At 47.4% G+C, this 24,984-nt stretch overlaps 1 long non-coding RNA gene across 1 annotated transcript; it reads left to right on the forward strand.

Annotated features, from left to right (window-relative positions):
- The first annotated feature begins 5,937 nt into the window (after positions 1 to 5,937).
- On the forward strand, positions 5,938 to 7,735 carry LOC135448430 (uncharacterized). The gene is made up of 3 exons (XR_010440451.1): positions 5,938 to 6,026; positions 6,374 to 6,505; positions 6,620 to 7,735. It is a non-coding gene; the product is annotated as an uncharacterized LOC135448430 (long non-coding RNA).
- Positions 7,736 to 24,984: the final 17,249 nt, after the last annotated feature.

Here is a 24,984-nt window from a genome sequence, read left to right on the forward strand (position 1 = left end):
CCTTTTAAGAAACCTCAAGAGCAGTACTAGTTTAGTATTTGATACATCCTCTTTTGGGGGAGATTAAATGCTGGTCTAGAAGTTGCATGTACTCGAGGCTCTAGCAGGCCTTACCCATCTTTGGCTACGAGAAGCTGCTTTTCCTTCATACTTTTAAGTAAGCAGAGTTTGTCTACTTTGGTTGCAAACAAGCTGATACCAGTAAAGCACTGCTAAGCTTTATGGGTCCTAACAGAGTGTTTGATGTAAGACAGGTGGCAGGTTAGGAGCTCCTAACCTCTGAAGACATCTGCCCATAATGGCAGCTTTCTGAAGGAAGACATTTGTGTTGTTTTACAGCAAATTGTCCATTGCAATTTGTGGGCAGATATCGTCCATCAAGAAATTAGATGCCAAAATAAAAAGACAAAAATGAACTTCTTACAAAAATCCTTCCTACGTATTTCATTTACTCATAAACTGAATTTAAAATATGAAAAATGAACTTAAAATTCAAAATATAAAAAGACCTTTCTGTAGTTAATTATTTGTAAACTTTTCATTTTGTAACTGGAACGTATTTCGTCCTTCTCTAAAATTGCCACGTCTGAAAACAGAGCAGGGGACAATGGCCAAACCTGACTGAAACAAGGATATGTTTGGTTGTTTTACTGGGAGAGGGTCCTTTTGCTTTTAAAACATGTGCTATCAATTAATTTGCCTCTCAATTTTCTGCCTCACGACTATAGTGGTAGACAGTAATTTGTACGAGCTGTCTCAAGGATGGTGGATTTAAAAAAAAAAAAAAAAAAAAAGAAAGAAATCTACCAGGCAAAAACTACGAGAACTGCAAATGTCGGACAATGCATTTAACCATGAAGTGGCAGAGTGTTAACTAGTGAATGAATGAAGGAAGCCTGGAGATTTTAGGCAATGCTCACTAACTTTTTCCTTCCCCACCGTCTTTAGACGACAGGTTTCTCTAGAAATCAACATGACGGCCTGTTTATATATCATTTGTAACAACTTTATGTGGATTTGCCCCCCTGTTTCATTGCCTCGGCCTCCCTTCCAGCATCCTGAGCTTTTTCCCATGTGGGATGAGGTTGTTGCCTGTGCCGGGGGGCAGCAGGAGCCACTGGAGCCCTGTCGGTGCTGGGGGTCGGGGGGCAGCTGTGGCCTAGTGCTGTGTTAGGCCAAGCCTGGCCGTAAGCAGCGTTGGGGTCTGAGGGAACGGCAGCAGCCGGGAACCCGGACGGCTCCCCGGCTTTCGGGAGGGGCCCGTGTGAGGAATCCCGGGGGTGTGGGGAAAGCCCGTCGCTTCTCTCACCTGCCTGCGGTCCTCGCTGCTCCCGCGGCGCCTCCGGCCTCGACGGCGCGGCTGCACCTGCGGGGAAAGGCAGAGGGAGAGGAGGATTAATCGCGCCGGAGTGGCTCCCGCAGGGGTCTCCGCTCCTCCCCGACTCACCTGGCTGCGCCTTGCCCTGAAGCGTCGAGGGGAGCGGAGACTGGCTCACGGCCCCTTCCGGACGCCCCTATCACCCGTGGGGATACACACACCCACCCACACCCACACACACAGGGTACCAGGGAGGAGCCCCTGCAGCTGCCTCAGGCCCAGACCCGGCACAGTACGTCGGGGGAGGCGAGGCCAGGCCGGAACGCGCCTTGGCAGGGCCGGGCAGGAGCCCGACGGCAGGAGGAGAGGGCCGGGGCTTCCCCGGGGCAGCCCGGAGGGGTTGCCGCAGGTGGGTGCCCGGTCGGGTGCGGCAGCGGCCCGGACCGCCGACGTGTCCAAGCGTCCTGCAGCGGACGGGAACCTGCGAGGAGCGAGAGCAGAGAGAGGGGCAGGGCAGGGAGCGGGGCAGGGCGGCTGGCGAGGGGCGCCCTGCGGAGCTGCGGCGGCCGCGGAGCCTGGCCAGGGGCAGCCCCAAGCAGAAGGGAGCGGCTCCCGCTCCGCCCGTAGCAGCCGCAGCCCTAAGCATGGCAGCAACAGTTGGCTGGCAAGGTAAAGAGACGGGGAGCTGCACCATCGTGGCTCGGATTTCCCTTCGCGCCTGAGCTGCCCCCCCAAATCACTCCTGGTTTCCATCCTCTTGAGGGACGACAGTAGGCAGGGAACAGAGAGGATTTTTTATAGCCTTAGCTTGGCTGATCCCTCTTATCACATCTCTCTTTTTTTTTTTTCCAAGTTCCCTCTACCTTGTCTCTCCCTTTAGAATATGCTCACATGAATAAAACCCCCGTAAAGATGTTTGCTGGCCACCGGAAAGTACAAACGTCTTTTTTTCTCTAAGTAGAAGAGGATAAATAATCATGAAAATGCAAGGCTACTTAAAAGATATTGTGACCCTTCCACCTTTGTTTTCATCAAGCCAGCTAGTGCTCAAGCTACGTGTCCTGAGCAAGAAGAAAAGGAGGAAAGGGAGCAATGAGGTGCTTTTGCTCTGCTTTCTTTTCTCACTTGTCCCTTAGCCAGTCTTTTACTCTTTTCTAAACTGCGAGCAAGTCTTCAAAATATCTTTTATTTCTCGAGAAATATTAACTCTTAGACTGTGGTCCTCACCCGATCTCTCCAGTGCAGGCTTCCCTGAAATGCAAGATCAGCCCTTTCTCAGCCGGGTCTCCCTCCGTGCGGCTGCCGGGGGGGGGGGGGGGGGGGGGGGGGGACAGATGGGAGAGCCCTTGTGTTTTCTAACAGCTGAGACATTGGATCGCACCCCCACCTCCTTTTTATTTTACAGCCGGGCGAACCATAGGCCCCTGTGTTGCGTCAAGCGGCCACTCTGCTACCAACTTGCTGCTTAGATCTTGTCTCTTTCACGAGGCTGATCTGCACGGACAGATCTGCGCTTAATCGCTGCCTCTTTTGGGGGTCGGCAGGCAGGGAGGATTTCTCTTTGCTATTTATTTCTTGCCCACGGAATCCGAGCTGGTAATTACTGCAAAGAGAGGGAAAATGTAGCTTCCCTAACTCCTGCCTGAGATGCTCTCAGTGCTGTGTGCATGCACAAGGCAGTTTCAGAACCACAGAGCTGGTGCTGATGCTGCTTTGCTCGCTTGCAATCACCTCGTCCAAAAGCATCGCCTCGGCTGGGTTTTCCCTCCGATTCTGCCTTTTTTACCCTTTTAGGGGGCACTAGTTTTTGCGGAAAGAGTGAGTGGAGATATCACCGGACTGCAAGTTGCTTAAAATCAGGTTGGAAGTGGGCAGGGGGGAGGGAGGCGCCTTTGGCAAGCGCGTCCATGGTGCATCTCCTGCTAACTGGGGTCTCCCCCAAACCGCGGCGGATCCGTGCACCTCCCCCTCCTCCTCCTCCTCCTCCCTCCCTATTATTTATAGGGTGATCCCAGTAAATCCCACCCTCCCCACCTCGAAATAAACCGAGGCTCACGATTACAGAGCATTTAATGAATCGCTCCGAAGAATTTTTTTTTTTTTTTATGAATTAATCTCGATCAACTAGGACACCCATATTTTCAAACACGGCTATGCCCTGGAAGGAGGGGGGTCGGTGGAGGGGGGTGGGGAAGGTGAGGATAGGAGAACTTTTAGGAAGTTTTATTCTATTTTTATTTTTCCATTAATGAAATAAATAACACCATACAATTATCTGAATAAACGTGTGATTTGCTCCTTTAGGCAAAGTCGATTAAAAAGTTAGGCGACGGGGAATATTTGGACGTCTGGGAGACCAAGCGGAGTAGGAAAGGGGGGAAAGGGTGTTTATTTCTCTCACTACATATATATCTAGAGACACATATATACAGTCACAGCGGGAGGTGGGGTTGGGGAGGGTGGGTTGGACGGGGGAAAGGGAAAGGTGCCAGGAATTAATAATAGAAGCCCACAGAGTCTAGATAAGTCCAAGGCTCGGCGATCGCAGCTGCTGCTCCTTCGGCGAATGCGCCCTCCGCGAATGCTTTTTGGGGTAAGGGCTTCCCGGGTAGGTAGTTATGTACAGCAAGCCCAGACCGCAAAAAGATTCGCGAAGGACAAAGTCTCCCGCGGCTTCCTACATCCATCCATCCGGCTGCCACCATAACATCCACAGGACCCACGGGCGATCGGCTCCGCCGTCCCCCGCCACGCCGGGTCCCCACCCCCCATCTCCGCCAAGTCCCGTTCCGAAACGCAGGAGCCCGCCGGGGCGAGGCGGCGCTGGGAGGGAAGGGGGGTGTCCTGCCGCCCCCCCTCCCCCCCGCGGCGGGCCGGCGGCGCGGGGCCGCGGAGCGTGGCGGAGCGCGGCGTGTCCGCGGCCCCGCTCCGCGCGGAGGCTCCGGCGCTGGGCACGGGCGCTGCGTAAAGAGAAAACTCTCCCCCCTGAGCGCTAAATAAATAGAGAGCAGGCGGGCCTCTCATTGGTGCGGGCTAAAATCGTCACCCACCAATCAGCGGCCGCCTCACACTGCCTCGCTCGGCTTTTTTTTTTTTTTTGCCATTTTTTTTTCCTCCTTTTTTTTTTTCTTTTTTTTCCCGAAAGGGGGAGAGGAGAGAAGAGCGGGAGGGAAGGAAGGATGGATAGAAGGAAGGATGGGGGAAAAAAAAAAAAGGAGGAAAAATAGGCCCCCTCCATGTTCAATTAGTCACCAAATCCGCGACAAGAGCACGTCCAAGAGTGCGGCTGGGCCAGCCCAGATCCCTTCTCGCTTCTGCCGCTCCCCGAGCCCCTCTCCGGGAATCCTCTGCCAAAGGGGCGCCGTTAAGCTAAGGACCAGCCCCGCCGCGGGCTACCCCGGGCGCAGAGCCTCCGGTCCCCCCGGCGGGGGCGCCCCAGGCCGCCCGCCACCTCGCGGCGGGCAGCCGGGGACACGGGGACCTGCCGCTGCCTCCTCCCCTATTCCTCCCGCCTCAGCGCGGGGACCCGGCCAGACCCGAGGGGTGACCCTTCGGGGTCGGCGGGGGACGCGGGACGTCCCCTCCCCTCCGCTCCTAAGCGCCGTCCTGGGCGCTAAGCCACCTGCCACCGCCGCCGGCGAGGACACCCGCTTGCTAAAAGTTTCCAGGACGTGTCACTGAACTCCAGAGGTCTTCTCCTCAAAGCCTGCGGGGAACCGGAGGCCCCGCCAGTGCCCGGCGGCAACGAGAGCAAGACAAACACACGTCCCAGTCGCGGCCCGCCCGCCCGCCGGCATCCCGAACGAGCTGGGGCAGAGACCCGCGGGGGACCGAGGGGACTCGCATCCCGACCCGAACTCCAGAACTTGCAGTTCCACCACTGCCCCGCGGCGGCAAAGGGTCCCGCGCGAGCGGCACGGGAAACCCACGCGTGACGCCCCCGCGCGCGTCCCATCCCGCACGGCCGCAGCTCCCTCCCGACGCTGCTGCCCGCCGGGAGGCACGAACGACGCCCCGCGCCTCCCGAGCCCCCGGCGAGACCAGCGGCAGCGGCGCGACGGAGCGGAGCGCAGCGCAGGCAGGACGGGCAGGGCGGCCGGGGCAGCGCAGGCAGCAGAAGTTTGAAAACCTCCAACACTTACCTGGCTGGGCGCGTCCCTGGCCGCTCCGGGGAGTCCCGCGCGGGGTGCAACCATCACCAACAATGTTTTGGTGTTTTTTGGTGTTGGTTTTTTTTTTTTTTTTTTTTTGGAAAGCCCAAAAGCAAAACGTCCCTTCCTTCAGGTGTGTATATAAGTTACTGTACTGTGTGGGAGGGTCACGATCTCACTAGGTGCAGAAGATTCCCCAGGATTAACCCCTCCTCTCCCTACCCCTTCTGCAACTTGTTGAGGATTTTATACACACACGCGCGCAGGCACGGGCACACGGGCACACACACACACACGGACGGGAGAGCAAGGAGAAAGCGAGCTCCGCGGAGTCCGGCTGCCCCCCGACGCCGTTGTGATTGGATGGTCTTTTCATGGAGAGGGGACGTCTCAAGTCGAAGTCACGATTTCTCCTCAGTTTGGAACCATCTGTGACTGGAGCCATGACGCAGCCAGAGCACATTACTCACTTTTACAGTCACGACTTGGAAATCCGTGCAGTTTCCAACCAAAATTACACCGCCACCATTGAATTATTTAATAGGATCCAGTTAAGGGTAATCTTATGCATTGTGTCAAGTGAGGCAACGATCTAGGAGGGGAGGGCTGGGAAGGCGAGGGAGGGGGCGAGGAAGGAGGGCATTTCTTGTTTTTAATGCCTGTTTTGTAGAGGTATATTAAGAGTTGCAATGATTGGCTACACGTGTTGTAAAGGGTTTTTTTCTTGCTTTAAAAAAGCAACCAAAAAAAAAATAGATATCTGGTCCGCTTGTAAATACGACCACGCAAGCTCGGGGAAGGGATGGTTTAGACATTAAGAGGAGCCGTGGGTGGAGTACCGTGCTGTGAATTCAGGCGCTGGTGTTTGATTAATTGCAAGAAATTATGTCTTTTGTATGCCTAGATTAGAGCCATTGCATGCGGTCTTGGCCAGGAGGTGCTCTCACCCCAGCCCAGTGTACTGTGCTATACTGATGTTCATGGCTGCATCATGCCATTGTCTGCAGGATCCGCAATTGTTGCTGGGCTTTGTGTGGTAGGTGCACCATTTTCTAAGCTTGCTTTTACTGCGAGGCCGTGGCTAAACGTGCTCCGGGGGAAGCTCCTTCCTTGGTTATTGTCTGCCTCGTGCGTTTTTCATCCTTTGCAGGTCTCAGTCTGCGGCTAAGCCCCCTTCCACGGCGGTTTCGGAGGGGATACCATTGTCCGGGATAACGCGGTGCTGCATGTGAGTGCCAGACGGTGTTTCCTTGTCTCTTTTAATGCAATCTGATGACATGCCTTTGCTAGCCGGAATGCCTGCGAACATGCATGCTCGTAGCCTAGCGAGAACTTCCCTGGCTCCCAGAAGCGGTGAGGGGGTGACGGGTGGTTGCAGCACAGAGGTAACCCTACACAGCTACTCCGTATACACCACAACAATCCCCTACTACTTCGCCTCTAATTCAGTCATTTCACCAACTCCGCTGGTGAGGGTATGACTAAGGACGCGAAGGACGGGCAATAATAAAAACAGACGCTCGCACACACGCGATCTGCAGAAAGTGTGAGCACTTAGAGGGGAAAAATGAGGTGGGAGGAGAAGGGGTGAGTCCAAATAAAGCAACCTATAGCCTCTTATTTTGCGGAGCACCATCATCAGGTACAGGCTCTTTCAAACGCACGGGCGGGAAGGGCAGGCGGCGCCGGGCGGAGGAGCGGCGGCGGGGAAGCCGCCGCGGGAGCGGCGCTGCAGGCGGCTCAGCGCGGCCCCCGCCCGGCGGACACCGGGGCCGGGACCGACTCCCGCCCGTGGCGGGAGCGGCGGCGGCGGCGACGGCGCGGCGGGTTCAGCACCGGGGCGCGGACAGCTCCCGGCGGCCGCCCTGCGGAGAGCGGCCGGCCTGCGCCCCCGGCCCCGCCGCCGGCTCTGCCTCTCCCCCCGCAGAGGGCGAAAATAGAGGGGGGGGCGGGCAGGGAGAGGGGCTCAACAGCGCCGACAGAGAGAGAGAGAGAGTTGCAGCTCGCTATTGATTCAGAGATTTACCGACAGGGTGATTCCCCTTTCTGCAAGAATTCCCTCTGTCTGAGCTCCGGGCATGCACCAAATTCATTATGTAGACGAGTATAACCCCCTCGCTTTAGAGGAAAAGTAGAAAGGAAGGAAAATATAATCCAGGCATGCATAAAATAAAAACAAGACTCACAGCCACTCTCTGTATCATGCACAGGAAAGATCACTACTTACCCAAACGGGAACTCCTCGGTTAGGGGAGGGAGGGGGAGGAGGGGGGCGTGGGGGGGGGGGGGGGGGAGAATCCAACAATTAATTTCCAGACAGGAGTTGGAAAAAAAATACTGCGGTGATGTCCAGGTTTTCTTCCACCCGCGCTCGCTTTTTATACAAGTGCAACCCTCTGTCTATTTCTGGAACGCGATCAAAACCCTGATGCTATTTTTAGCAGGTACTGGGGAAAAAATCCACACACAAAGGCATTTTGCTGGAACGCTACGTCCAAAACATTAAATGTGCATTTAGTCTGCCCCCCTACAACACAACAACCCCCAACCATGCACCCCCATACCCCAGCTTCTTTCTGCAACACCATCTACATTTGCTTTAGGTGCATCATTGCAGAGAAAAAAAAAAAAACACAACAAAAACAAACAAACAAAACCCACACCAAACGACCCAAACTGACCGCCTTCCATGCTGTCCTATTGCACAAACCCCTAATCCACAGTTGTATTGAGTCTGTCTCTGTGCCTCTCTGCCTGTTGCCTTGCAAGCATTATTGTGTCTGTCTTCCTCCGGAGTCTTTATAAAGTGGGCTTTGGAAAAAACACAACCACCATGCACCAGTTTGCCATCATGCACAAATGTGGATTTCAGGCAGGGATGCTTGCTTTGCCAAGACACAGAGATGGTTTCATGTACTGAATTGCATCCAGCACCAAGAAGGGTTGTTTTTAAAAAAAATTCTCCCCTCCCCACCCACTGCCTTTTCCCCCTTTAAAAACCCCTTTGTTTGGAGAATAAAGGATCTATAAATATATATATGAAAAAAAGGGGTGTGTGTGTTTGCGTTCTAGTAATTCACTACGAGGGGGGACTGGGGAAAAAATAGAATCATTAGGGCTTGCAGGCTGCAAGGAGCCAGCCTGAGACTCCTTTGCAAGGCTGCGTCAGTTATCAGCTATTGACGTCACGTTCAGATTCTCCTCTTCAGAGGCTCTAGTTCATCATAAAAGATGTCTGTGCTTGGAGCTTTGTGCTTGCAGTAAGGCACTTCAATTCGAGGAAAAGAGTTAATTAGCAAGCCCCACATTTTGTGTAGTGCGGTTCTCTGTACAGTTGCACAAAAATCCTGAGGGGGCTGGGGCGGGGGTGGGGGCGGGGGGGGAGGGGGACATGGTCTGAGGACAGGGAAATATTTCTTAAAAACCACACACACATATCCCATGCAGAAGCACAGGCAGGGAGAGCAATCTGCATAGCCAGACCTTGCAAGAACATTAGCCCCCCCTCGCCCCCCCAGTTCCCTTCTCGTGGTTACCAATTTTAACAAAAAACAATTTGGAAACATAAGCCTGTTTTCTGAATATTTGTAAGGCAAACAGCATGAGGGTTGCTGAATATATTTTAGCATCCTCACTTTTTCTCTGTCACCCCCCCTCCCCGTGCCCCCCTCCCCATATCAACAACAGCACCAGCAGCAAGTCCCCCTACCACTTTACACTTGTATTTGGCTACTGTAGCAAAAGACAGATATTGATAAAACCAGGATTAATTCTGTATATTTGTCAGGCAAACAGCCCCGTCTCCTAGAATGACGCAAATAACAGATTCTATGGCTCTGGCTTTCTATATTCTGCACCCACGCACTCTGCTTGGTCTCCCACGGAATCAGCTACAGAGAGCAATGATCCAGATTATACAGAGAGAGGGGTGGGGGAAAGGGAGAGAATATCAAATGAAATTGCAATTAAAAATTATAATGCTGCTATTGTCTGTACGCAAATGGCTAAACCTGAGCTTGCACAGAGGTACACACACAGACACGAACTCGCACCCCCGAGCCCCCCGCCTCAAACCCAGGCATCAATAGCAACCAGACAAAAGAGAATTGTCTTGCTGACAAATCCGGGGTTTATCTGGCCAAGAGAGGGATTTTCTTTAAGCACCACACCTTTCCCTGCTCCCATTAAGCAAAACACATCTCTGAAACGACCTCTCTTGCCACTAAGTGAGTGAAGAGGGGTCAATTAACAAATGCAGCCGCGAGGGGAGGGCAGCAGTAGCCCTTCCACAGTCCCAGGGGAGCTAATGAGGACCTTGAAGAGCAGATCGCCTTCCCTGTCTCCCAGTCAAAGGGATGCAGCTGTTTCTTAAAATGCCTAAAAAAAGGCAAGCGCAAAGGGCTGTTACTATTTTTAAACACATCTCTCATTTGTTGGGAAATGGCACTAAAAGCATTAAACAACCTTCCCGCCCCGGGGACAGGCTCAGGCACACGCGCAAGCATCCCAAGGAAAGCCAAGGTTTATGGGACCATCTCTTCACCAGGTGAGAATATCCTACCATACCCTGCCCACCATCAGCCCTTTTCACACCTCGCATGAAGAGAGAAGCACGATGCTGGGGCAATCAAGAAGCCAGTAAGTTATTTACTGTCTAATCTGTACACACACATTCCTTATTTATTAACTCACTTAATTATTACCAACTTCTTTTGCAGACAATGAATTTCCTAATGTCAATAAACTGCAATCAATGAGGTAAGGCTGTCTCCGCCTCTGTCTCAGCCACACAATGCCATTGCAAGCTATGGTAGTGATACAGCGACACAGCAGCACGCAGGGAGGGGGACATCACACACCCATGTGAGATCACATCATGGGCACTGTCAGGCTTGGAGAGACAGATTAGGCATTTTAAAATGACTACACACACTCTCAGGTAGAAGTGAGCAGATCCATTTTCATTCACACATCTCTGGCATGCCAGCTACTAATCTATCTTCCCAGGACCGGGACAGATGTTGTGCTTCAGACCTAGGAGAAAAGCCCAACCTAAACCATGTTTTCACCATACACACCTGGGAAGTTGGCCTTTATAGCAGTAGCAGCCCAGAAGCCAGACAGATGCAGAGAAATACCACTGTAGGGAAAGACCTTATACCAAGGATAGACCAAGACACCTCAAGAGCCCAGACAGTGTCAGACACACAACATACCTTCTTTGAGGAGCTGCAACAAAGCTCATCTTGGATTTAATGAAAGCATTAGGGAACACAGGAGTCTGAGTATGGAGGAGTGCACACCTAAACTATCTTTTGTCACTCAGACCCAAGAGCTTTCAGATAACCCATGGCTTACTGTGAAAGGAAGGGATGATCATCTACTCTCTCCCCTCCCACACACACCCCAAGAGTTTTGCATTTCTCTGCAGTGTTCACTTTTGTGCACATGAACAGAGGAAAGCTGTTCAGCTTTAGTTTTTCTCTGTCACAAAGATCAACCTGATTGTGTACCAAGGATGATCTCTGAGGCAGGTCAGGAGTGGGCATATTGGCAAGCCTTGCAACTCCTGGACCTCAGGCCCTCTCCATCCATAAAGATGCCTGGAATTCCCTCTCTGCTTCACATCCTGAGCAGCTCCTTGCAGTCACACGTGTGAGATATTTAGGTTTGATTTTGGTTGGTTGTATGTGTTGGGGATGGGGGATTGGTTTGGGTTTTTTTGAGTTTTTTTTCTCCTAAGCTCTCTAGTCTTAGTGAAAGAGCTAGATCTTCCTACCAATGGGTTTAACATGTTCTCATGGAAGCTGTAGTACCACCTTTCACCCTCATTTTCATAAAACCACCCTGCCTTCCCCTTTGCTCTCCCCTGTTTCTCCAGCCCTATGCATCATCTCCATCTCAGCAGAACCATCTCCTGTGGTCCCTGCCTGCTGCTAAAGGCTTAGCTGAAGTGATGTCCAGTGCCCAGAGAATCACTTGCACAAAAAAAAAAAAAAAAAAAAAGGAATATATCCAAAATGAAAAGAATGATGTTTGGCTGGTGACAAAACAGCAGTTCCCATTTCTCCTGATCATTAGAACCACTAAAAAGAAAATCTTCTAGCTCGATATTTTAGTTATTAGTCCTCTCATTTTTGAACAATTAAGCCTCCCTGCCAATGAAGTCTTAATGAAAGCAATGGATCCTGTATGTTTTCCTCCTCTGTAAAGTGTTCCCTGACTGCAGTGACTGAAGCAGCAGAGTCCCCACCACCTGCAGGTACATGACCTTTCATCTATAGCTACTGAAGATGCCAAAGGGGCAGCCCAGTTTCTAATACATATGCTCCACATATTGAACTGTCCTCACTCTTGGAAATTTCCCTTTCAGACTCTGCCCTGATGGATAATGCCCTGCATTGGGATACTATTATTTTTATTAATAGTAAAACATTAGCATGCACAAAATTGCTTCTCAAACCAACTATGACACTTTAAAAGCAGTATACTTTGAAAACAAAACTATTTTAGTGGTATTCATAACTTGTTCGGGGTTTTGATCCAGCAAATTCAAGCACCACCTCTTTCTCAATTTGGCTTTGCTGTAGTTTGACAGTTACTTCCTCAGAACTTGGAGTTCTGCTCACCTGTTAGCCATTCAATAAAATAATTGCTATAAAACATTCTCCTAACCCAGTCTTACTCCCACTAACATTTCAAGTCTGTTCTTGGTCTAGTTTACCCAAGCAGCTGAAAGACATGTGATATGTTCCAAACATAAGGAGAACAGAAGATAAACAGAAACAGAATGAAGTGAAGTGCCACCAGGATATACTAGGATCTCACAAACTCACCTCATTTTTTTGAATAAAAGGTTCAGATTAATCCATAACTTCTACTAGTTAACTCTTCTAACAGGAAAACATAGAATGCAGAAGAAAGAGCAATCACATTGAAATGGAAATAAATTAGAGCAACATCTATTCAACAATTTGCTGTTTTTTATAGGTGGTGGAGTATATGCTAGTGAAAGGACTGAAGAAGAGTAATTGCTAGTTAAAGCAGAGGATTAGAATCTAGATATTCCTCTTCCAATCACAAATTTGCTACAACAAATATTGATCTGAAATTTCTTATGGAAAGGCTTTTTCCTTGAATAATTTTGAGGTCTTCCTCAAATTTTAGATGAAGTGCCAATCACTATATGCTTGGCATATCTACTCATGAAATGAAGATAAGACAATACTCACTTACCTAAAGAGGATGTTCTTGAAGATATCTATAGCATTGAGATAATCAATAAAAGTCATCAGTAAGAAGACAGCAATATTATAAATAATCAGAGATTAGAGCATGCATGGAAGCCAAAGGAGGAAAGGAACAATTTACCTCCATCAGAATGAGAAACTGCAGTACATTAGTAAAGAAAATCTCACCTGTGTCAGAAGATCAAGGACTTATTAAGACTTCAATTTATGGATCATTTTGAGAACCTAAATGCATATACCAGGACACCAATAAATAGACAACTTGTGCAAGTACCATCTTACAGAGATTGTATTAATAAACACCTTGAACAGTTTGGGGTTGAAATGTCAGTATACGTGGGTTGCTTTGTCATCATTATCTTTTCTGTTTACATTATAGATATATATCATTGCTATAACATGTAGAAGGATAGAAACTGGATTTTCCTCCAATGGCTGCAAAATCAGGCCCTGGAGACATACTTCTGCATAACAGGGATGAAAAGAAGAAAAGTATTAGCATAATGAAGCTGGTGGAAGCACTAAGGTCTCAATATTGAGGATGATATCAAAAGAAATTCATATCACTTCTTAATAAAAGTAAAACCTATGGAAGAAATACAGTGAATAAGCATCATACTTCAGATACAAGGAGCATAACCTTTGAGGAATCCTGCTACAAATTTGATGAGCCTTTACACTAAGATTTGATTTTCATTAGCCTTTAAAATGAAACTTGTCACGAATAAGACCCACGACCTTTAACATAATGTGCACATATATCTGGCAACCACCTTAAAGAAAGGGTTATAAACAAGACCAAAAAGATAAGACAACACTTCAAGGTAAATTATACAGGAACTTGAACAAGTAGAAAATAAGAGAAGGTTGTGATGAAGAAATGCCAAAAATCTGTGTCAGTCTTTACCTCAAGCTATCCAGTATTACAGTCAGTGTGAGAGAATGGGATATGGGTAGGGTGATATCGAACTAATTTAGGAAGAATTTATTTTCTGAGATAATAAATCATGAAGCCAAAGGATCCATCAAAGAAAAAAAAAAGTCAAGTTCTCTCAAGGCAGAAGACAGTGAGGTGGGAAAAAGAAAATACATTAATTTAGCTTCATTTCTTAGATGGTGAGGTAGAAGACAAGGTGAGATGCCTAGGGTTATGAAGACACGGCCTTGTGAGCTCTTATCCTGACCTATGGTAGTCCTGTAACACTGTTCTTTGCTTGTTTGTTGCTTCTGATTTGTTCTTCCTCATAATGTAGTTCGATGTGGCTATCAAAAATTGCAACAAAAAATTGCTACTCAGGCAGAAAATGTAACACATATTCAAATAAGGACAGGGTGGTGATTTCATCATTCACTCCTCTACTTACCTTCTGGGGTAACAAAAACTCTCAAATTCCCACTGTTCAGTAGTCCTGGAATTCCTAACTCTCTGGACCCCCAAATTAGAGAAATCCACATTCAGTAAAGCAGAAACATTTGGCAGTTTTCAATAGCATGAAGGAAAATTAAAACTCAAATGGATCAAAATATCTAGATCACATATGACTTTTTGTCTGAACACCTATTTTTATCCTCAGTTAACATTTATGCACTGTGTGCTAATAGCAAGTTCAACCCTATAAGTGGCACCAAGATCCAAGCTCTTTGTGCTCAGATCCAAGCTGTGTTTTCTATGAGCAGTTTACAAATTAAGCCACTGGTTCCCTGACTGTGACTGGCAAACCATCGGTGTGTGCAGAACTTGTGAAAGTCCCAGGAGGACCAGCTGGGCAAGCACCAATGGCTTTTAATTTCCCAGATGTTGGATCTTCTCAACAGAAACATGGTAGAATTCACATTCTTTTACTTTGCCAATAAGTGACTATGTCTACTAGTACATGGTGTTATTTGGTCATGAACTGGGAGGAGGTCATTCATGTGGCTGGGCATAGGAGCAGAAATATCTATAAGTTTTTACTGCTAAGACATGCTTCAGCTCCCCTAGGGAAAACTGTGACAGCTGCTGGACTAACAGCTATCACTGAGAAGACAGGACATGCCATGAAATTCACAGGAAGAAGGACACATTTCATTACTTGAAAGAGTACAGGCCCTCTAGAAAGCCTCAGGAACACCACTGCCTTGCACACACCTGATCAAACCACTACCACCAGCCAATATATGGCAAACTGCAGGTAGGGGAACTACAGTGGTTCTCTCCATTTTGTCCCCTGCAAAGCACAGGATGGGCAGCAGCTCTGTCTGGTCCTTGCTGTGGCTGTCTGTACATCCTTTTAATGACAAGGGACATGTATTAATACTTACACAGCTCATGATGTGAACTGGATGGAGAAGTATCATACAGATCTTACTGAGTATTAGTAGAATATCTGGAGATCCATGGATGAGCAACAGAGAAGTGCAGACTATTATCATATTGCTATAAATGCCTGCTGCAGAGCCAGGGGATGAAACCCATATAGTTATGCAAATATCTCACAGATCACTGTTTTGTGCTGCTTTTGCAGTAATTGCAATTATTATGGGGCTATATGAACAGAGATACAAAGTCTGAATTACATTCCAGGTAATGATTTTCTGAGTAGTTCAAGGTTTTGCATGTAAAAGCTATTCTGAGTTGTTGTTCAAGACTGAGAATGAATATTTAGCTAAATTTAGATATGTGTTAATTTTTGTTAATGTTAATATTGTATCAGCTGATTGCTCCTTACATTAGCAACACGTCACAAGTTAAACTTTCAAACATGAGCTCCATTATCATATGCTGGCAATCTCAGATTAAGCTCCCATCCTACTGGATGCTGTGCAAATCCAGAATCAAAAAGTAAGAATGTGGAACATTCTAGCTGGGAGTTAACACTTCAAAACAGCATGGACCATTAAAATAAAGCTGGATAGTTATTCAGGGGGGACAAAAAGTAAGAATAATGACAGATTGTGTCATTGTTACCTACCCATCTGTGATGTGACAGGTACTGGACAAAAGAATGAACAAGACTCAATACCTGCCCCATGAGGTTACAATTCAAATGGAAGGGCACAAAACAGAGTCCTGTGAAAAACAGAGGAAAATTACTTGTGTCCCAGCATGGTTTTATATTTTGGAATAGTTATATTTTGCAGAATTATTATTGTTCTATTATAAATTATATTATGGAGTTAACATATAATTTATATTATAAATAACAGTATTTATATTGTGCAGATAATTTTGACAGGATTACAGAAAGTGATAGACAAGTTCATAGGCAGGAGACCTTGGGTAGTACAAAGAGAAGTGGGAAGTAAGCAAGCAGTAAGAGCAAGATGCATGGCCTCCACTCCCAGTGGGAGTCAATGGGGAAGCTGGCTAAGTCTGAAAAGCAGGAAGAACCGAAGCCTCTACACAGCAAGAATCTGCAAGAATGTGATGCAATAGAGAAAATATGAGGGCTGAAACAATCTTTGAATCCTATTTGTGATCCAGGTATTTCAAGGGAAAAAATGTCAAAAATATCAAAAATACTCCAAGGAGTATGACAATGAGTGGAGCCACTTGTCTTGATACTAGGTTTGCAATTGAGAATGCAGAGGAGAACTAACTGGGCAGTGGGACTGCACATAGAATTTTGGAGTGTCTTTCAGAGATGTCTGCAGTGAAATTGAGAGAGGGCAGTCCTTCTGTCAGACAGTTTGTGGACTTGTGTCCTCTTGCTCATATTTCTATAAATTAAAAGGGAGTCCAAGTAAGAAATTGTTTTGCTCTACCTCACCAGCACTGATCTTTTGTCCAGTCCTTCTACAGAATGCATAGTTTAGTAGAAGAAAGAGTTTTGCTTCTTGTGTCCAGAGTTTATAAGGTAGTGTGGGGTTGCCTCTTGTGGGAACTCAGCACATCACTCCTGATGTCCAGGGTCGCCGAGACAACCCTTGGGAGGCTTGGAAGTCCTGGAGCATTGCCAGAAGTGCTTGGTGGCTCGACTTTGATCCTGCACGGGATGCCACACCTGTATGAGGATGGGAGGATCACACGGGGATAAGTAGTGAAGGGATATATTAATTATAGAGTGAAAACACAGGTTTTAGAATCTCAGTACAGGGGGGTTCTAGGAGACAAGATGGAGGAATTAGGGCGTGTCCTGTCCTTCTTCTTCTTCTTCTTGTCATCCATCTTCGATGGTGATGGTGGCACTTTGAGACTGGTTCTTACTGAATGTGCACTTGTCAATAAGGGTGAAAGGTATTGGGAGGAAAAGGTAAATATCTTACACGTAGTTTTTGGTACAAAAATAAGCGGCCGCCCCGAGGGAGGTCAGAGTGCCCATGGCTGGCTTGCTGCGCAGACCTCTGTCGGGCCGGGAGAAAATATTGCAGATAAGAATTAATAAACAACACTGAAGAACTGAAAAACCTGAAGACTCCTTTCATCCTTTCGAGTGCGGGCTGCCCCAAGGCCATCCAGAGCCTTACCAGGCCATTTGAACAGCCGAGACAGGACAGCCTCTCTGAAGGCTTTTCATAGGAAAGTGGTACTTTCATTGCCCATTTACTATGAGGAAGAATGTATCCAGATCTCCAGAGGTACTATGCAATTCTTGGTAAGACCATTCGGAGAAGTACTGTGAGAAGAAGTACAGGATTTTCATCTATATGGCGGTCCACCTGACACTTAATATGCTGTATGGTGACATAAACAACCACCTTCTTAAATAAAAACTTTACTTTAGAATTGGTTTATGCAGTCTCCTTGAGATAAGTTGCATCACGGCACATAGTTTAACATGAGAAAATCAGAAGTAGCAGAAGACCATACAAATTGGGAGGAGTCTTAATAAGGAATATCCTTCTGCACAAGCATCTAAACCAACATAAGCATTTTCAGGATAAGATCCTGTGTTGATGCAGTCCTGTTCCCTATTGGATTAGGAGGAGATGGTAGTAGAGAGAAAGGACAGGGCAGAAAAAGAGGTAGTGGTTAGCTCTTTCAACTCAGAGAATCCTTCTAAACCTGACATGAAAAGACGCAGCATCTGGAAAGCTGCAGGAGGGTAGATGAGCAGTGTGCAAGCTGGAGAATTCCCTCTATTGCACAAGCTATGCAAATGTAATTGTAGGCTAGAAAGTGCAGTGACTCATAGGTGAAGTGGATGTGAGAATATCTGGGTTAAAGAGAGTTTTTATGGTAAGACCATGTGTAGGACCTCAGAAGTTCCCAGAGAGGAGGAAGTGAAAGGACTTTAATGAAAACCCATTACCAAGAGTCATCCTGCCACTGGCTGCTTTCTTGAAGTGTCAAGGGAGGACCTCCTGAAGCTGCTTAAACCTGGTGGCATTTCAAAACATTCAGATATCCAGATCAATCAAAGATTTGGGGGTTGGAATAAGGAACAGAGAAAAGAAAAGATGAAGCACAAACCTCAGTAAAAAAGGGGTGGGAACAACTTGAGGTTTTGCAAGAAGATGATCGAGATAATTGAACCAAAAATCAGGTGTTAATGCAGATAATGAAGGCACAGATTGGACCCAAAATAGCACCCTGAGGGGATGCACTCCAGCTGCTGTAATGTTATATGGAGGAAACAAGGGAGTGGCACTGTCCTGTGCTGTTTCACCTTCTGCAGTCTTACTACTCAGATGACCCCAAAGACACATGCATCAAGATTCATAGGAATAAAACACAGGATTTCCATGTTTCCTCAGCTGGAGAGGCAAATGAGAGTTGAGGGCTCAACAGATGACAGTAGAGGTGATTCAAGTCCAAGTTAACTTGAGGTCTCCAAGGTCTCTTTGTTTCTCTAAGGGAGGTGGACCAATGATGCTGCAGGCATCAAAAGAATTAAGTGTTGGATATGTTCAAGACCAGGTTGGATAGGGCCTTGAACAACATGGTCAAGTGGGCAGTGGGGAGTTGGAACTAGATGATCTTTAAGGTCCCTTCCAACCCAAACCATTCTATGACTATGATTAAGAAATGAATGCTTTGTTACCAGCAGCCCATTCTTGACAGGTCTGTCCTTCATGACAAGGGGTGAAAATAGTGTATGAGCAAATGTGAAGGGAAAATGCTGCCTCCTAACCACCTCACTTTTGACTTTCTGCACAACCTGCTACAGCTTTGACTTCCACTGCCACCTCACCCTTCTGAGGCACTTGGTCATCACCCTGCAGTTCCATGTTGTGTCCCCTCTGAGGTCAGGCTACTTCATTGCTCTGACTAGTGCCCTGAGACTCCTCAGAAGAAAAAGCACTGCCCAAGGTGCGACACATTACCCACGTTGTGCCCTGTGTCAGTTGTCACAAGGCATTACTCTTCTGGTTATACACAACTTGGGCAGGATCCTCTGAAGGGAAAAATGTTTTCCACTGGTTAGACCACTTGGTTCCTACAGCTACTTTGGAAACCTTCCCCTCACATAGTGAAGACCATCCAACTTTTTCCAATTAAAAAACCTGCTTGAAATTAGTAATAAATCAAACCCACTCTTGTCAGGCAAGATATCTCTTGATAACCACGTTGAGTGCGGCAGCAGTAAAGAAAACCAGGATGTGCACCACAGATGGCTGCAGCCAAGGTGGAGACTAAGAATCAGTAGCTGCTAAACCCCCACTTCTCTTGAAGTATCTGCAGTTTGCAAACCACCAAGAATTAACCAAGAATTTTGGCATCTTGGCTTGAACATTGCAGAGCAGCAAACTTTGGAACCTGTAATTCTCTTTAGTTTCTCTATAGATCAGCTATCAGAAATTACTATGTATAAAGATTTCCCTCTACAGGTGGTTAGAGCTTGTAACAGCCTCTCACAGCCTCTCCTGCATCACTTTAATCAGAATTTTGCCTCATCATTTACTTTGTTACTATTTTACCTATTTCCCCCCCTCCACTATGGACTTTCAGTCTATTCCCAGTGGTAGCAAATTCTCTATGCAAGAAATGTCAACTCCTTCCCATCCTCCTTAAGCTTCAACACTGCTGACTTTGACTCTTTCTGCAATTAAAATTTCATTTGCAAGCTCGTTTCCCGAGTGACTCGACGCTTTTCTTCTCCCCCCACCCCAAAATGTGACAAAATGAAAGTTGCAGCCTCTACAAAAAGTGTGTGTGGGTCTTAAATGCATAGCTCCCTGCCTGCAGTTTGAGCTTGCAAACTAGCATGCTTTCCTGCAGGAACATCAAATGCACAGGACACACGACACGACAGCCTAGAGAACTCTTCACAAGGAGGGGGAATGCAACGCTGTCCAGTCTTTTCCAAGGCAGGCAGCCGAACAAATCAGAAAAGTCTACTTCTTGTAAAAGCATCTAACAACTGAAATCAGAAAACTTTGCAAAAAGCAAAAGGAAAACACCTGCACGCACACACACACACACGCACAGAGAAACCTACCTTGCAAAATCTTCTTCACTTATTTTTGTATGCAAAGAAAAAAAATCAACAAAGCAAAACAATCCCTAAACAAAACAAAAATAAATAACTCCCTCCCCTCCAAAACTGCTTTCTCCTCTTCCCCACGCCTTAGCTGGATTTCTAGGGAATTTAGGGACTGGTGGGAAGAGCCGAGGGTGGAGGGGCTATATAAATAAACTAGAGCGTTTCGAGCTGTGTATCGCGAAAGGCTGTGGGTTTCGCGTAATGTGTGCCTGCACTCTTCCAGGAGAAAGGCAAAAAAAAAAAAAAAAAAAAAGAGGGAGAAAAAAAAAAAAAGAAGCCGGTTGGTGTTCAGAGCCTGACTTGGAGACAGGGAGAAGCAGCAGCCCCCTCCTCCCCTCCCCTCCCCCGCCGCCCCCCCGCCCCGCCGCCCACGCGCCACCCCCGCACCGCCGAGCCCGGCACCTCCCGAGCGAGCGCGCGGGACGGAGCCGCCCGGCCCCGCCGCCCCGCACCCGCCGCTATTTATAGCCCGCGGGCCCGGCCGGCCGGGGGCACACGCGTGTCCCTGCCTGCCTCCCGGCGGGTGCGTACACCGCCACAATAGCGCTGCCTTTCACAGGTAGCGAGGGTGGGCTTCTTTTTCACCACTCTGCCTCTCACCGCAGATTTTTTTTTTTTTTTGTGGGGGGGGTGGTGGGAGGTGACTGCCACAGCCCCCGAGGGGCGTGGGGGGCTGGGGAGGCGGCGGGGATATGTGTGCGGGAGCCGGGCTGCTGGAGCGGGCTCCCAGCCCTTGGCTCCCGGTAGCACAGTCAGTTCCTCCAGTGTGTGCTATTGACCTGCATTGACGTCATTGCGTCATTAGGTCTCCCTTAGAAACACTGACTTTCAAAAATAGTATCAAATTAATTCAACTGGCAGAGAGAAGCCACTAGCTGGAATGAGCCATAAAACTCCAGAATCTTCAGCCTGGCTTTGCTGTGCCAGCCCACCCCCCTCCCCCCAGCCCCCCCCAGCCAAGCGGGCAGAAATCAGATTGTATGGAAAATACCACCGATGGAATAAAAAAAGAGAGAGAGAAAAAAAAGGAGGGGGGAGAAGAGGGAGACTAAATTAGATTGCAAACCCTAGACCAGCCTCTCTCCCTCTCTTTCCTTTCTCTCTCCCTCTCCCCTCCTTTCCCTTTTCTGATCTAAAAATATCCCCCTTGCTTGAGCTGACTGCGGTATCTTTTGTGTTGCATCTTTCTGTTTTTAGCCCTTGCATGAGCCATTGAAGGGTGGCCCGCAAGAGATCAGAAGCACAAGATATTGATCTATCGATACCCTCTGGGGCCAAGAATTAATTTTAAATGAAAGAGCTGCACCTTGATTTTGGCAGTGGGTGGGTGGGCAGATGACAGGGGTTATTTTAGGATACCATTCACATTCTGTGAAGCCGCAGCTTCCACTTTCTCCCTCTAGATTCATTTTAAAAATATCTTTCCTTCCTCACCCCACCTCTCTCACGTGGACCTGTGGGCAAGCACATGTCACCCCCATTCATACAAACACAATGCAACGGAGCAGCGGTAATTTGCAGAGATGGTACATTCACAAACAGCAACCCAGCCGCTTTAATGCAGGTTGATTTCACAGAAAGGACACCGCAGCCCAGAGGAATTTGATTAGACTGGTGACTTAAATTTGCAAGCTGCTTATTGGGTTCCTTATTGTCCTCATCCTAAGTTAGCAAAACTGATTTAACGTATCTCTCTCTCTTCCTTTCTTTAAAAAAAAAAGTAGGAGAAAAATTCCATTTACACTGTAGATGGTAGACCTATATCTTGGAACCAGTGGTAAAGGACAGTAAATAACATTGATGGTGATCAGCTTTTGCGTGCTTTGCATCAAGGCACACACCCATGGCCAGATACAGCTGTATCTATCCATGACCTACACCATGCAGAGCTGTACATACATACCAAATCACAGATCTAATCCTGCAATGTTCACAGTTCAGGAGAGTGAGGATTTGGGTTTTTTTTTTTGCATTGGTGAAAATATTCAGAAACAGAGGCACAGTGCTAGACAGTAATAATTTGCAAGATCAGGCCATAAATAGGGCTCTAGCCCTGCAAACATTTATTCACGTGCCAAGTGTTAAGACTGTGACTAATCTAATTTGAGATCAAGGGGATTACTCATAGTAGTAACATTAAACTCATGCATGTTTGCAGGATCAGGGCCTAAATGATTAATCACCACTGCAGCTAGGCACTTTTGGGTACACCATCTATTACTTACAATACTTCAGCACTGTATACACTCGGATCCATCCTGGAGAGTGTGCACTGCTCTGCTCTAGTAAGGAATGAGCATCATATTCTGCTGAATGAGGAAGTATGCAACACACCCCAATATTCATATGCTTGATCTGATTTTTGCAATACTGATGAACATCCCAGAGGCCCTGGCTAAAACCACTTGGAGCAAATTTGGAGTCATTTGAGCTAGAAATTGCAGATGCACAGCCTGCCTGAGATGGGCATCTCACATGTCATTTGTGTGCACAGAAGCTGCACTCTTAGTTCTGATGGAGAAATAAAGACTGAAAGCAGGGCCATTGTATGAATCATTCATTCATGCATTCATTCATCTTTGTACTACTATTATTATTGTTGTCATCATCATCCTCATCATCGTTTTGCAAAAGATGTTTTGGCCATGTTCAGACTGGTCTGTTCCTTGATATTAATTTCTGCTGGTGCTCAGTACCAGTGATGACACTCTACTTCCAAAGGTGATTGACCTTTGACCTTAGGTCCCCACACGAGCTTGTGGCAAACTATCCAGTCAAAGAAAGTGAGTTGCACGTGAGAAGAAAGACGCGCTGAGGCAAGAAGGTTTCCAGGCAGCTTGCTGGGAAAACAACTAAGTGATCCACGTGGATCACAGGGTGCTGTGGTCTGTTGGCTAAACCTGAGCAGCACCCGTGCACTGTGCAGGTGACTTCTCTTGACAGCTTTTGGGAACAGAGTGATAAACATGCTTCTCATGTTTTACAAGAGCTCCTTTTGTCCAAATCCCACTATCTCTGGTTTTAACCAACATTTGTGTGTTCTCTAAAATAAACAGTCCAATGTTGTTTTAGAAACATAAGTAGTCAGGAAAAATCAGTAATGACTTACTGAGGGAAGACAGAAGACAGTTAAAAACAACAGGATTAGGTTACCTGGAGCAAGGAAAGTGAATGCAGTCGAAGAAAAACAAGCAATTTGGTCATCTACTCCAATAAGTCACTGACAAAAAATCCCTTTAGCACAAACTATTCTGAAGTTTTTACATTTTTTACATTCTGGGGAGGGTGGACAGAGGGAAGCCGTTTGCACTGGCTGCAGAGAGGCAGGGTGGGTAGGCTGGATGCAGAGGGAAGAGGGGTCTGGAGGAGAGCAGAGGAAAGAGAGGATTCTGGAGGCACAAAAGCAATTAGAGTGAGTGAGTTAGAAGACAACAGGAAAAAAAAGGAAGGGAATAGAGCTGAGGCCCTAGCTCAGAAGTACGGTGAAAGGCCTGGTGCAGAATGAAGGCCAGGTAGGCAGTTAAGAGGACAAATTAGAAACACTTCCCATTCCCCTCTGTGTTAGTGCAATAGAGGGGAATTCTGCTGGGCATCAAGCCTATCTCTAGCCAGAGCCACCTGGTGTTGTGCAGACATTGTTTTCCTTCATGTGGCACTCTTGTTTGACCAAGAATGGGTTTGTGAATTTCCAGAGCTGTAAATCCCCTTGCCAATGCACCAGGAGCAGCCTGGAGCTGTCCCTTGCCTCTTGTCCCTTGTGCTGCCATTGTGTGCATCGTACACCCACGCCTCAAAGCCCTGCCATGCTCTAAGTTGCCCATAGATATGTCAAATAACCTCCAAGTGTGATGTGGGAAGCAGAAGGGTAAAGCTGGGATGGACATGTGGGAAGAAACAAGGGAGGAGAGCTGCAAACAGAGCTGCAAGGAGAAGGGGAAGGTGTCAGAAGGTATGGAGGCACCAAGTGTGGGTGCAATGAAAGAGATTTCAGAGGACCTGAAGCACTGTAGAAAGTAAAAAGAGCCCAAAGGAATAGGGTAGATGAAAGCAGTGAAAAATAATGTGAGAAGTTGATCAACTTCAGAACCAACACTCATACCTCACAGGGCTTTGGGGCACTTTGTTTCAGGTCTCCTTCTTGTCATATGTGCTCTCTTCACATCTATCCTCTCCACCTTTCAAAGTGTAGTCAGTGGCCCAGGCTACTCCACAGTCCTTCCCTCGCTCCTCTTTGGAGCCTCTTGCTGGTACCTGCAAACTTAGGAGCACAAAGAGGAAAGTAGTGTGCAAGACAGTGAAGGAAATCCAGTGTGGGGACCTGGGCTCTCAACGTGGAAAGGATTGGGTTTTTCTAGGGGTGTGTATGTTTATGTGAACTGAAGAAGACTTGGTATGACTTGGTATCCCCAAAACTTTGTTTAGAGGAAATTAAATTTCTTTCATTACCTTTCAGGAAGTAGAGAAGCAGACAGTGGGCAAAAGCAAGCAAGGAAACTGAAGAGACTCAGAACTGTGTTGCATACATTGCTTTTTGCAATGAGACCTCAACTCTGACCTCTGGGTGCTGTGACACAGCAGAGCTCTCACCTGCCATTGCATGCACACTGGAAATGAGTATGGAGGACTCCTGGACAGAGTCTAATGTCTCCCTTGATGTGGCAAAGCACCAGGTATGGTCACACAAACAGATGAGTGCGAGCTAGGCTTGGCCACTGTTTGAGTGCTGAGTCTACACATATCACATAAAAAGATGCATTGACTTTTTTTCCTTTCTATACAGATTCCTTCTGTATAATGGTCTAGTTGACCTCTCCCAGTGACCAGGAGATCACACACAAGGCTGCAGACAATTCCTGCAG

This window comes from Zonotrichia leucophrys, chromosome 5, assembly GCF_028769735.1.
Source record: "Zonotrichia leucophrys gambelii isolate GWCS_2022_RI chromosome 5, RI_Zleu_2.0, whole genome shotgun sequence".
NCBI lineage: Eukaryota > Metazoa > Chordata > Aves > Passeriformes > Passerellidae > Zonotrichia > Zonotrichia leucophrys.